A 14743-nucleotide genomic window follows, 5' to 3' on the forward strand; every position below is an offset into this window, starting at 1 on the left:
ACTTTGGACTAGTAGAATCTATGATTACAGAGATTTCATTGACAGGAGCGATTAAAGGGTCCAAAACTGGGAAAATTCCAGACCCATTAGGGTTCACCCTGTCTTATTATCCAATCAGATGATCTGAAATGGAAATCTACAAGGCCATCCCACTTCCCTACTAATTTTTATCCTCATATTTGATCTCTTTCTTAGAGAAATGTCCAGTGTTAACATATCGATTCCTACTATTCATCAAGCTGTACATAAAGTCACAACATATGTAGATGACCTGTCCTCTATTTCCAATCCTCAAACCTACCTTTACAACATAATGTCAGAATTTGAGCAATGTTCTGCCATTTAAAACTTTAAAATAAACTTATCTAAATCTGAAGTGATAAGTGTGAATTTCACCCCATCACTATAGAGCTCTTTCAGCTTCATGTGGGCTCGCGTGTCTTTGAAATGTTGCAGCATTAATTTACCTGCTAATCTTTGCTTGTTTTACCAAATGAACTTTACTTTGATATTTCTAAGCAAGCTGCTGTAGATTTACTGAAGAAATATTCACATGGTTTGGCTCTTGTGCAGTTTTTAAGTTGGACATCTTGCCAAGTTACCATGTACTGTACTCTCAACCTATTCCAAACTTTCGCTAATAACATTGCCTCCTCCCTCAAGTCCATGAATACATGTCTACTATTGTTTATTTGGGCAGTAAAGCTTGCCAGATTTAAGCAATCAATTTTTTGCAGACCAAATTAGAGTGGTGGAATTGGCTTGTCAGACATCAAATCTTATATTGCCAGTCACCTATCAAGGGTCTTAAGGTACCTTCACACTAAACGACTTTGCAACGATAACGATAGCGATCCGTGACGTTGCAGCGTCCTGGATAGCGATATCGTTGTGTTTGACACGCAGCAGCGATCAGGATCCTGCTGTGATATCGCTGGTCGTTGCTGAAAGTTCAGAACTTTATTTGGTCGTCAGATCGGCATGTATCGTCGTGTTTGACAGCAAAAGCAACGATGCCAGCAATGTTTTACAATGGTAACCAGGGTAAATATCGGTTACTAAGCGCAGGGCCGCGCTTAGTAACCCGATGTTTACCCTGGTTACCATTGTAAATGTAAAAAAAACAAACAGTACATACTCACATTCCGGTGTCTGTCACACGTCCCCCGCCATCCGCTTCCCGCACTGACTGTGAGTGCCGGCCGTAAAGTAAAAGCAGAGCACAGCGGTGATGTCACCGCTGTGCTGTGCCTTACGGCCGGCACTCACAGTCAGTGCAGGAAGCAGACGCCGGGGGACGTTACGGACACCGGAATGTAAGTGTTGTGAATTCTGCTCTTGGGCTCCCCCCGGTGGTTGTTGGTGGTAGTGCAGTTGTCTCTGGGTTGTAATCCAGGGCAGGTGTTTCTGCTGATTGCAGCTCTACTAGGTATTTAGGTGTGCAGGATCCATTAGTCCTTGCCAGTTGTCCATTGTTCTGGGAGGGATTGCTTCTCTGTCTGGCTCCTCATGCCCTGCTGTCAATTCAGCTAAGATAAGTGTCTGGTTTTTTGTCTCTGCAGCACACATGCAGTGTGCTTTACAATTCAGTGCAATTCATTGTGTTTTTGTCCAGCTTAGACTGTGTTTGGATTTTTCAGTCATGCTGGATTCTCTGGAGATGCAGATATACATTCTATGTCTTTAGTTAGATGTAGAATATTTGTATTATCTGCTGTGGATATTTTTAGGGTTTTAATACTGACCGCTTAGAATTCTGTCCTATCCTTTTCTATTTAGCTAGAAGTGCCTCTTTTGCTAAATCCTGTTTTCTGCCTGCGTGTGTCTTTCCTCTTATACTCACAGTCAATATTTGTGGGGGGCTGCCTATCCTTTGGGGTTCTGCTCTGAGGCAAGATAGAATTCCCATTTCCATCTATAGGGGTATTTAGTCCTCCGGCTGTGTCGAGGTGTCTAGGACGTGTTAGGTACACCCCACGGCTACTTCTAGTTGCGGTGTCAGTTTAGGGTTTGCGGTCAGTACAGGTACCACCTACTCCAGAGAAAGTCTCATGTGGCTCCAAGGTCACCGGATCATAACAGTACAACTGGCCGACAATGAGTTAAATGCATCTCAGAAGAAGGGAAGAAAGGTGTTGAGCCATTTTTTTTTCTGTAGCCTGTTTTGTCTTTCCTTCCCTCTTTTCCTCTGGGTGACTGAGGAGTCTTGTGCTAGCATGGATGTTCAGGGATTAGCTTCTCGTGTAGACCAGCTTGCTGCTAGGGTACAGGGTATTTCTGATTATATTGTTCAGACTCCGGTTTTAGAGCCTAGGATTCCTACTCCTGATTTGTTTTTTGGGGACAGGTCCAAATTTTTGAGTTTTAAAAACAACTGTAAACTGTTTTTTCTCTGAAACCTCGTTCCTCTGGTGATCCCATTCAGCAGGTTAAAATTGTCATCTCCCTGCTGCGTGGCGATCCTCAGGATTGGGCATTTTCCCTGGAATCTGGGAATCCAGCCTTGCTTAATGTAGACGCCTTTTTTCAGGCTCTAGGATTATTGTATGATGAACCAAATTCTGTGGATCAAGCAGAGAAGACCTTGTTGGCCCTGTCTCAGGGTCAAGAAGCGGCAGAATTGTATTGTCAGAAATTTAGAAAATGGTCTGTGCTGACTAAATGGAATGAGGATGCTTTGGCGGCAATTTTCAGAAAGGGTCTTTCTGAATCTGTTAAAGATGTTATGGTGGGGTTTCCCACGCCTGTTGGTCTGAGTGATTCTATGTCTCTGGCCATTCAGATTGATCGGCGCTTGCGGGAGCGCAGAACTGTGCGCGCTGTGGCGTTGTCCTCAGAGCAGATGCCTGAGCCTATGCAGTGTGATAGGATTCTGTCTAGAACGGAACAACAAGGATTCAGACGTCAGAATAGGTTGTGTTTTTATTGTGGCGATGCTTTTCATGTCATTTCAGTCTGCCCTAAGTGTACAAAGAGAATCGCTAGTTCAGTTACCATCAGTACTGTACAACCTAAATTTCTGTTATCTGTGACCTTGATCTGCTCATTGTCGTCGTTTTCTGTCATGACGTTTGTGGATTCAGGCGCCGCTTTGAACTTAATGGACTTTGAATTTGCCAGGCGTTGTGGTTTCCCCTTGCAGTCTTTGCAGAATCCTATTCCTTTAAGGGGCATTGATGCTACACCTTTGGCTAAAAATAAACCCCAGTTTTGGACACAGGTGACCATGTGCATGGCGCCAGTCCATCAGGAAGATTGTCGTTTTCTGGTGTTGCATAATTTGCATGATGCTATTGTGCTGGGTTTTCCATGGTTGCAGGTACATAATCCAGTGTTGGATTGGAAGTCTATGTCTGTGACTAGTTGGGGTTGTCAGGGGGTTCATAATGACGTTCCTTTTATGTCAATCTCCACTTCCTCCTCTTCTGAAATTCCAGAGTTTTTGTCTGATTTTCAGGATGTATTCGATGAGCTCAAGTCCAGTTCCTTTCCACCGCATAGGGACTGTGATTGTGCTATTGACTTGATTCCAGGCTGTAAGTTTCCTAAGGGGCGACTTTTCAACCTGTCTGTGCCTGAACATACCGCCATGCGGAGTTATGTTAAGGAGTCTTTGGAGAAAGGGCATATTCGGCCATCTTCTTCACCGTTGGGAGCGGGATTTTTTTTTGTTGCTAAGAAGGATGGCTCCTTGAGACCCTGTATTGATTATCGCCTCTTGAAAAAGATCACGGTCAAGTTTCAATACCCTTTGCCTTTGCTTTCCGATTTGTTTGCTAGGATTAAGGGGGCTAGTTGGTTTACTAAGATTGACCTTCGGGGGGCATATAATCTTGTTCATATTAAGCAGGGTGATGAATGGAAAACTGCGTTTAATACGCCCGAAGGCCATTTTGAATACCTTGTGATGCCATTCGGGCTCTCTAATGCTCCCTCTGTTTTTCAGTCCTTCATGCATGATATCTTCCGGATTTATCTTGATAAATTCATGATTGTATATTTGGATGACATTTTAATTTTTTCCGATGATTGGGAGTCTCATGTGAAACAGGTCAGGATGGTATTTCAGATCCTTCGTGATAATGCTTTGTTTGTGAAGGGGTCTAAGTGTCTCTTTGGAGTGCAGAAGGTTTCTTTTTTGGGCTTCATTTTTCCCCCTCATCTATAGAGATGGATCCGGTTAAGGTTCAGGCCATTCATGATTGGATTCAGCCCACATCCGTGAAGAGCCTTCAGAAATTTTTGGGCTTTGCTAATTTTTATCGCCGTTTCATTGCTAACTTCTCCAGTGTGGTTAAACCCCTGACCGATTTGACGAAGAAAGGTGCTGATGTGACGAATTGGTCCTCTGCTGCTGTCTCTGCCTTTCAGGAGCTTAAACGCCGATTTACTTCTGCCCCGGTGTTGCGTCAGCCGGATGTTTCTCTTCCATTTCAGGTTGAGGTTGACGCTTCTGAGATTGGGGCAGGGGCCGTTTTGTCTCAGAGGAATTCTGATGGTTCCTTGATGAAACCATGTGCCTTCTTTTCCCGTAAGTTTTCGCCTGCTGAACGCAATTATGATGTCGGCAATCGGGAGTTGTTGGCTATGAAGTGGGCGTTTGAGGAATGGCGACATTGGCTTGAGGGAGCCAAGCACCGTATTGTGGTCTTGACCGATCATAAAAATCTGATTTACCTCGAGTCTGCCAAATGGATGAATCCTAGACAGGCTCGATGGTCCCTGTTTTTCTCCCATTTTGATTTCGTGGTCTCGTATCTTCCGGGTTCTAAGAATATTAAGGCTGATGCCCTCTCTAGGAGTTTTTTGCCTGATTCTCCTGAGGTCCTTGAACCGGTCGGCATTCTGAAGGAAGGGGTGGTCCTTTCTGCCATTTCCCCTGATTTACGACGAGTTCTTCAGGAATTTCAGGCTGACAAACCTGACCGCTGTCCAGTGGGGAAACTGTTTGTTCCTGATCGATGGACTAGTAGAGTAATTTCTGAGGGTCATTCTTCTGTGTTGGCTGGCCATCCTGGCATTTTTGGTACCAGAGATTTGGTTGGTAGGTCCTTTTGGTGGCCATCTTTGTCGCGTGATGTGCGTTCTTTTGTGCAGTCCTGTGGGACTTCTGCGCGGGCCAAGCCTTGTTGTTCCCGTGCTAGTGGGTTGCTTTTGCCTTTGCCAGTCCCTGAGAGGCCCTGGACGCATATTTCTATGGATTTTATTTCAGATCTTCCGGTTTCCCAGAGGATGTCGGTTATCTGGGTGGTTTGTGATCGGTTCTCTAAGATGGTTCATTTGGTGCCTTTGCCTAAATTGCCTTCCTCTTCTGATTTGGTTCTGTTATTTTTTCAGCATGTGGTTCGTTTGCATGGTATTCCGGAGAATATTGTGTCCGACAGAGGTTCCCAGTTTGTTTCTAGGTTTTGGCGGGCCTTTTGTGCTAGGCTGGGCATTGATTTATCTTTTTCTTCCGCATTTCATCCTCAGACAAATGGCCAGACCGAGCGAACTAATCAGACTTTGCAAACTTATTTGAGATCCTTTGTGTCTGCTGATCAGGATGATTGGGTGGCTTTCTTGCCATTGGCCGAGTTTGCCCTCAATAATCGGGCTAGTTTGGCTACCTTGGTTTCGCCCTTCTTTTGTAATTTTGGTTTTCATCCTCGTTTATCTTCGGGGCAGGTTGAGCCTTCTGATTGTCCTGGTGTAAATTCTGTGGTTGACAGGTTGCAGCAGATTTGGGCTCATGTGGTGGACAATTTGGTGTTGTCTCAGGAGGAGGCTCAGCGTTTTGCTAACCGTCGTCGGTGTGTTGGTTCCCGGCTTCAGGTTGGGGATTTGGTCTGGTTGTCTTCCCGTCATGTTCCTATGAAGGTTTCTTCCCCTAAGTTTAAGCCTCGGTTTATTGGTCCTTATAGGATTTCTGAGATTATCAATCCGGTGTCTTTTCCTTTGGCCCTTCCGGCCTCTTTTGCCATCCATAATGTTTTCCATAGATCTTTATTGCGGAAATATGTGGTGCCCGTTGTTCCCTCTGTTGATCCTCCTGCCCCTGTCTTGGTTGATGGGGAGTTGGAGCATGTGGTTGAGAAGATTTTGGATTCTCGTTTTTCGAGGCAGAAGCTTCAGTACCTTGTCAAATGGAAGGGTTATGGCCAGGAGGATAATTCTTGGGTTTTTGCCTCTGATGTCCATGCTGCTGATTTGGTCCGTGCCTTTCATCTGGCTCATCCTGATCGGCCTGGGGGCTCTGGTGAGGGTTCGGTGACCCCTCTTCAAGGGGGGGGATACTGTTGTGTATTCTGCTCTTGGGCTCCCTCCGGTGGTTGTTGGTGGTAGTGCAGTTGTCTCTGGGTTGTAATCCAGGGCAGGTGTTTCTGCTGATTGCAGCTCTACTAGGTATTTAGGTGTGCAGGATCCATTAGTCCTTGCCAGTTGTCCATTGTTCTTGGAGGGATTGCTTCTCTGTCTGGCTCCTCATGCCCTGCTGTCAATTCAGCTAAGATAAGTGTCTGTTTTTTTGTCTCTGCAGCACACATGCAGTGTGCTTTACAATTCAGTGCAATTCATTGTGTTTTTGTCCAGCTTAGACTTTGTTTGGATTTTTCAGTCATGCTGGATTCTCTGGAGATGCAGATATACATTCTATGTCTTTAGTTAGATGTAGAATATTTGTATTATCTGCTGTGGATATTTTTAGGGTTTTAATACTGACCGCTTAGAATTCTGTCCTATCCTTTTCTATTTAGCTAGAAGTGCCTCTTTTGCTAAATCCTGTTTTCTGCCTGCGTGTGTCTTTCCTCTTATACTCACAGTCAATATTTGTGGGGGGCTGCCTATCCTTTGGGGTTCTGCTCTGAGGCAAGATAGAATTCCCATTTCCATCTATAGGGGTATTTAGTCCTCCGGCTGTGTCGAGGTGTCTAGGACGTGTTAGGTACACCCCACGGCTACTTCTAGTTGCGGTGTCAGTTTAGGGTTTGCGGGCAGTACAGGTACCACCTACTCCAGAGAAAGTCTCATGCGGCTCCAAGGTCACTGGATCATAACATGTAAGCATGTACTGTTTGGGTTTTTTTACATGTACACTGGTAACCAGGGTAAACATCGGGTTACGCGCGGCCCTGCGCTTAGTAACCCGATGTTTACCCTGGTTACCCGGGGACTTCGGCATCATTGGTCGCTGGAGAGCTGTCTGTGTGACAGCTCTCCAGCGACCACACAGCGATGCTGCAGCGATCGGCTTCGTTGTCGATATCGCTGCAGCGTCACTTAATGTGAAGGTACCTTTAGACTGGTGTTAAAGTGGAAATATCAAACAATGGGTTCAGATTGAACATTTCTCGCAAGCATCCTTACATGTATTACCTTGGTTGACTCCCTCTCAAATACTATGTCTGAGATTCCATTCTTGTATAAGTCGTATGATCAGAGTCTGTAACAATTGTTTCATCAGAACACGTGCCCCCTTTGCCATCCCCTTACACCCTATCCTGTGAAACTCCCTGTAGAATGTATGACCATCTTAAAATCATGAATGGAGTCGAGACATTTTTAGTCATGTATTTTGGAGAGGAGAATGAGCAACCCTTTTTTCTATCACTGATCAATACCCTCTATGGAATTTAAGTATGCTCCTTTCATCTCTGTGGGCAAGATTTATTTTTAGCCATAATAGGTCCCCTTTTGAGGCATTATGTGCAGATAAGGTCAGAATCACCATGCTCTGAAAATTCCATATTCTTTGATTCTTATTCATCCAGACCATTCTATGCCTTCCTACCTCTCAAAATGTGAGGCTGACTTAGCTCTTTATTTTTCTGATATGTATAGATGGATTCATTTACTAGTGCATAATTCTTTAATCAGTTCACACATTCAGGAAGCTGCCTTCAAATTTCTAACACAGCAACACAGGTACAGAGGGTACAGTACCTTCTAAATTGCATGAGTTTATGCCTGGCATTGACCCCATTTTTTCAGATGCTTAAAGGAGAAAGTATATCTTTACATATATTTTGTTCTTGTCTCTCCTCATATTGGAGAAAGATACAATGAATAATACATTAATGGCATGTACCTGGACCTGTTGAAGGGCTAGGGTGGCGCAAAACATTCATTGTCCTGAAAGAATACCATCCCCAGCTCCATGTTGTATAAACTGCTGTAAGAATAAAAGTTTATACAAGATATTTATGTGAGTAAGAGTGTCACCCTTTCCTCTTCCTGAAGCTTGAGAAAATGTATTCCTCTGCTTTGGAAAAAAAATGTGCCTGTCTACAATTTCCCTCTGAATCTCTAAAATCAATGAGATCCTGTATATGAAAGGTCTGTGCAGCATTATTGCTGGTGCCTTTGCATGGTGTTTAGTGATGAGCAAGTATACTCGTTGCTCGGGTTTTCCCGAGCACGCTTGGGTGGTCTCCGAGTATTTGTAACTGCTCGGAGATTTAGTTTTCATTGCCTCAGCTGCATGATTTACAGCTGATAGACAGCTTGAATACATGTGGGGATTCCCTAGCAACCAGGCAACCCCCACATGTACTCAAGCTGGCTAGCAGCCATAAATAATGAGTAGTAGAGCATAGGGACCTTTCGTCAAACTCAATTTGACAGGTGGACACGCCCCTATCAAAGTGTATCAAAAGTGTGTAACCCCTCCTCTCCTCCCTGTCAGCCATCTGTCCCTCCTTGTCTGGCTCCCCTTTTTGATATAGTTTAATATTATTATCACAGTATTTGATGCAGTGAATATTATCCCAGTAATTGTTTTATATTAGCTGTTTATATGCTGTATTAACATTATGTATGGGTCTGATACTATAATTGCTAGATTATCGTATCAAAGTGTATTATTACACCTATTATTACATAGGTCCTTTTATTTATAGTCCCAATAATATTTATTCTCTTTTATTTACATTTTCATACACCTATAGTCCCAATAATATTTATTTGACCAGCAGTTAATTAAATAAAAGCGCATAAAGTGTGTTAAATAGACATCATACGGTATGAATTGAATGAGTCTGATACTATAATTGCTAGATTATCGTATCAAAGTGTATTATTTGCTCCCGTAATCAGAGCAGTGTATTTTAGACCCAGTGTTTCTGTCTGCAGCATGTAATGTGTAAGAAGTTCATCAGCACACACATGGTTCCTCAATCAGCACAGCAAAACGAGTTTCTGTGTTGGAGATACAAACATTCCACTTGCTAGCAGCTGTTAAAATGTATCTCTACTGACCACTAAATAGGCAGCCAGACTTTCTGTGTTGGAGATACAAACATTCCACACAAACACTCCTTAAATCAAACAGAAATAATTTGGTGTTGTGATTATTATCATAGTGTTGGTTTGTTTTACATCCTATTAGATTTTTTATATTAAATGTAGCTGCTATGAGTTGAATGGGTCTGATACTATAATTGCTAGATTATCGTATCAAAGTGTATTATTACACCTATTATCACACCTATTATTACATAGGTCCTTTTATTTATAGTCCCAATAATATTTATTCTCTTTTATTTAAATTTTCATACACCTATAGTCCCAATAATATTTAGTTGACCAGCAGTTAATTAAATAAAAGCGCATAAAGTGTGTTAAATAGACATCATACGATATGAATTGAATGAGTCTGATACTATAATTGCTAGATTATCGTATCAAAGTGTATTATTTGCTCCCGTAATCAGAGCAGTGTATTTTAGACCCAGTGTTTCTGTCTGCAGCATGTAATGTGTAAGAAGTTCATCAGCACACACATGGTTCCTCAATCAGCACAGCAAAACGAGTTTCTGTGTTGGAGATACAAACATTCCACTTGCTAGCAGCTGTTAAAATGTATCTCTACTGACCACTAAATAGGCAGCCAGACTTTCTGTGTTGGAGATACAAACATTCCACACAAACACTCCTTAAATCAAACAGAAATAATTTGGTGTTGTGATTATTATCATAGTGTTGGTTTGTTTTACATCCTATTAGATTTTTTATATTAAATGTAGCTGCTATGAGTTGAATGGGTCTGATACTATAATTGCTAGATTATCGTATCAAAGTGTATTATTTCACCTATTATCACACCTATTATTACATAGGTCCTTTTATTTATAGTCCCAATAATATTTATTCTCTTTTATTTACGTTTTCATACACCTATAGTCCCAATAATATTTATTTGACCAGCAGTTAATTAAATAAAAGCGCATAAAGTGTGTTAAATAGACATCATACGGTATGAATTGAATGAGTCTGATACTATAATTGTTAGATTATCGTATCAAAGTGTATTATTACACCTATTATCACACCTATTATTACATAGGTCCTTTTATTTATAGTCCCAATAATATTTATTCTCTTTTATTTACATTTTCATACACCTATAGTCCCAATAATATTTATTTGACCAGCAGTTAATTAAATAAAAGCGCATAAAGTGTGTTAAATAGACATTATACGGTATGACTTAAATGAGTCTGATACTATAATTGCTAGATTATTACACCTATTATTACATATGTCCTTTTATTTATAGTCCCAATAATGTTTATTCTCTTTTATTTACATTTTCATACATATTGTCCCAATAATATCTATTCTCTTTTGACAATATGATACATCTATTATTATATAGGCCCATTTATTTATAGTACAGGCATGTACTATTGGAACCGTCTGCGTCATTCTGAAGAGCAGCCGCATTTACACAGACTAGCTGTCGTGCTTACACAATATTATCACAGTATTTGATGCAGTGAATATTATCCCAGTAATTGTTTTATATTAGATGTTTATAACAGACTAGCTGTCATGCTTACACAATATTATCACAGTATTTGATGCAGTGAATATCATCCCAGTAATTGTTTTATATTAGATGTTTATAACAGACTAGCTGTCGTGCTTACACAATATTATCACAGTATTATTCTGCTGTGAGCTTGAATGAGTCTGGTACTATAGTTGCTAACAGCTGCTAAGAGTTTCTGTGATGGAGATACAAATATTCCACTTGCTAGCAGCTGTTAAAATGTATCTCTACTGACCACTAACTGAACAGCCAGACTTTCTGTGCTGGAGATACAAACATTCCACACAAACACTCCTTAAATCACACAGAAATAATTTGGTGTTGTGATTATTATCATAGTGTTGGTTTGTTTTACATCCTATTAGATTTTTTATATTAAATGTAGCCGCTATGAGTTGAATGGGGTCTGATACTATAATTGCTAGATTATCGTATCAAAGTGTATTATTACACCTATTATCACATCTATTATTACATAGGTCCTTTTATTTATAGTCCCAATAATATTTATTCTCTTTTATTTACATTTTCATACACCTATAGTCCCAATAATATTTATTTGACCAGCAGTTAATTAAATAAAAGCGCATAAAGTGTGTTAAGTAGACATCATACGGTATGAATTGAATGAGTCTGATACTATAATTGCTAGATTATCGTATCAAAGTGTATTATTACACCTATTATCACACCTATTATATTCTGTGTTTATGCATCATAATTTCATACTGTGATTCTCATTTTATGAGCTTTATAACACATCAGACTGGTTTACGGGTATATTATGTATAATTATTTTAGAATGAAGCGGGCCCAGAGACACCCCAAACTGTACAGATAATGTTCAGTGTTAGTGTGATACAGCATTGTGTTATTATTCCAGGCTGTAACATTTCTATGCCCACAATTTCAACGACCTCTTGATTTTTATCAGAGTCGGTATTCACACATAATAATAATAATAATAATAATTACCATCGGTGATATTATGTATATCATGTGTTTTTGACAGGTATAAAACGGTTGTTTTATACATGACTGGTATATGAATATAAAAAGTAAAAATCATCACATGTACAATTAACATACACCATTACACTTCTTACAAAATAGATAATATACAGTATATAGTTCAGTGATAATTGTTACAGTATTTTATTTTCCCGGTGTTACTTTTGTTCATGTTTTACCGGATTCTTCTTTGGCAATTGTTACACTCAGTTATTTTTTATTTTTTATTTTTTCCTTGGATTTTGTTAGTCACTACAATTATTTTTGCTCCCAAGATAGGGTGTTAGAGTCGCCAAGTAACATAAACGTGCAGACTCCTGAATATTACAATTACAAAACATTCAAAGTTTGTTTCTCCACTTTTTGCAGATAATAAATCTTAATTTCTTTATAATTTGACTTTTAGTTATAGTTTGTTTCAGCTCTTTGCCGTTCTATGTATACCGTAAATTTTGCTTCCTTTCAGTGAATAATATAAGACAAATTATTTTTATTCAAAGTCATCTAACTTATGTATGCTTTTAAAGCTTTGTTACATTTCTGTCCAGTCTACACCATGCTGTGTAACATAAATACATGCGGTCTTGTAGTATGGCTTTTGGTTTCTCTGAACTGCCGCAAACAAAACATATAAGGTAGTATGGCACAAGATGTGAGCGTACCCGCAGCTCACGGAGCATTACCGCTGCACTCATGGCCGCTTCTCTTTGCAGCTTCTGAATGTACACTATTCTCACCCATGGAGAGTTTTCCTTTAAAAATATGAATATTATTGAATATAATGTTTTACATATGTTACAGTATTTTATTTTCCATGCAAAAATCCATCTTTGTGTTGCATGTGTTGTGTGTGTTCTGTATGTTGTGTGTGTATGTTTGTTGTGTGTGTTGCATGTGTTGTGTGTGTTCTGTCTGTTGTGTGTGTATGTTTGTTGTGTGTGTTGCATGTGTTGTGTGTTTTCTGTCTGTTGTGTGTATGTTTGTTGTTTGTGTTGCATGTGTTGTGTGTGTTCTGTCTGTTGTGTGTGTATGTTTGTTGTGTGTGCTGCATGTGTTGTGTGTGTTCTGTATGTTGTGTGTGTATGTTTGTTGTGTGTGTTGCATGTGTTGTGTGTGTTCTGTCTGTTGTGTGTGTATGTTTGTTGTGTGTGTTGCATGTGTTGTGTGTTCTGTATGTTATGTGTGTTTGTTGTGCATGTGTTCTGTGTGTTGTGTGTGACTGCCTCCATCAGCACAAAGATGGATTTTTGCATGGAAAATAAAATACTGTAACATATGTAAAACATTATATTCAATAATATTCATATTTTTAAAGGAAAACTCTCCATGGGTGAGAATAGTGTACATTCAGAAGCTGCAAAGAGAAGCGGCCATGAGTGCAGCGGTAATGCTCCGTGAGCTGCGGGTACACTCACATCTTGTGCCATACTACCTTATATGTTTTGTTTGCGGCAGTTCAGAGAAACCAAAAGCCATACTACAAGACCGCATGTATTTATGTTACACAGCATGGTGTAGACTGGACAGAAATGTAACAAAGCTTTAAAAGCATACATAAGTTAGATGACTTTGAATAAAAATAATTTGTCTTATAAAATTCACTGAAAGGAAGCAAAATTTACGGTATACATAGAACGGCAAAGAGCTGAAACAAACTATAACTAAAAGTCAAATTATAAAGAAATTAAGATTTATTATCTGCAAAAAGTGGAGAAACAAACTTTGAATGTTTTGTAATTGTAATATTCAGGAGTCTGCACGTTTATGTTACTTGGCGACTCTAACACCCTATCTTGGGAGCAAAAATAATTGTAGTGACTAACAAAATCCAAGGAAAAAATAAAAAATAAAAAATAACTGAGTGTAACAATTGCCAAAGAAGAATCCGGTAATACATGAACAAAAGTAACACTGGGAAAATAAAATACTGTAACAATTATCACTGAACTACAGTGGGGCAAAAAAGTATTTAGTCAGTCTGCAATAGTGCAAGTTCCACCACTGAAAAAGATGAGAGGCGTCTGTAATTTACATCATAGGTAGACCTCAACTATGGGAGACAAACTGAGACAAAAAAAATCCAGAAAATCACATTGTCTGTTTTTTTATCATTTTATTTGCATATTATGGTGGAAAATAAGTATTTGGTCAGAAACAAAATTTCATCTCAATACTTTGTAATATATCCTTTGTTGGCAATGACAGAGGTCAAACGTTTTCTGTAAGTCTTCACAAGGTTGTCACACACTGTTGTTGTTATGTTGGCCCATTCCTCCATGCAGATCTCCTCTAGAGCAGTGATGTTTTTGGCTTTTCGCTTGGCAACACGGACTTTCAACTCCCTCCAAAGGTTTTCTATAGGGTTGAGATCTGGAGACTGGCTAGGCCACTCCAGGACCTTGAAATGCTTCTTACGAAGCCACTCCTTCGTTGCCCTGGCGGTGTGCTTTGGATCATTGTCATGTTGAAAGACCCAGCCACGTTTCATCTTCAATGCCCTTGCTGATGGAAGGAGGTTTGCACTCAAAATCTCACGATGCATGGCCCCATTCATTCTTTCATGTACCCGGATCAGTCGTCCTGGCCCCTTTGCAGAGAAACAGCCCCAAAGCATGATGTTTCCACCACCATGCTTTACAGTAGGTATGGTGTTTGATGGATGCAACTCAGTATTCTTTTTCCTCCAAACACAACAAGTTGTGTTTCTACCAAACAGTTCCAGTTTGGTTTCATCAGACCATAGGACATTCTCCCAAAACTCCTCTGGATCATCCAAATGCTCTCTAGCAAACTTCAGACGGGCCCGGACATGTACTGGCTTAAGCAGTGGGACACGTCTGGCACTGCAGGATCTGAGTCCATGGTGGCGTAGTGTGTTACTTATGGTAGGCCTTGTTACATTGGTCCCAGCTCTCTGCAGTT

The sequence above is a fragment of the Ranitomeya variabilis genome, chromosome 2 (genome assembly GCF_051348905.1).
Source record: "Ranitomeya variabilis isolate aRanVar5 chromosome 2, aRanVar5.hap1, whole genome shotgun sequence".
In the NCBI taxonomy this organism is placed as follows: Eukaryota; Metazoa; Chordata; class Amphibia; order Anura; family Dendrobatidae; genus Ranitomeya; species Ranitomeya variabilis.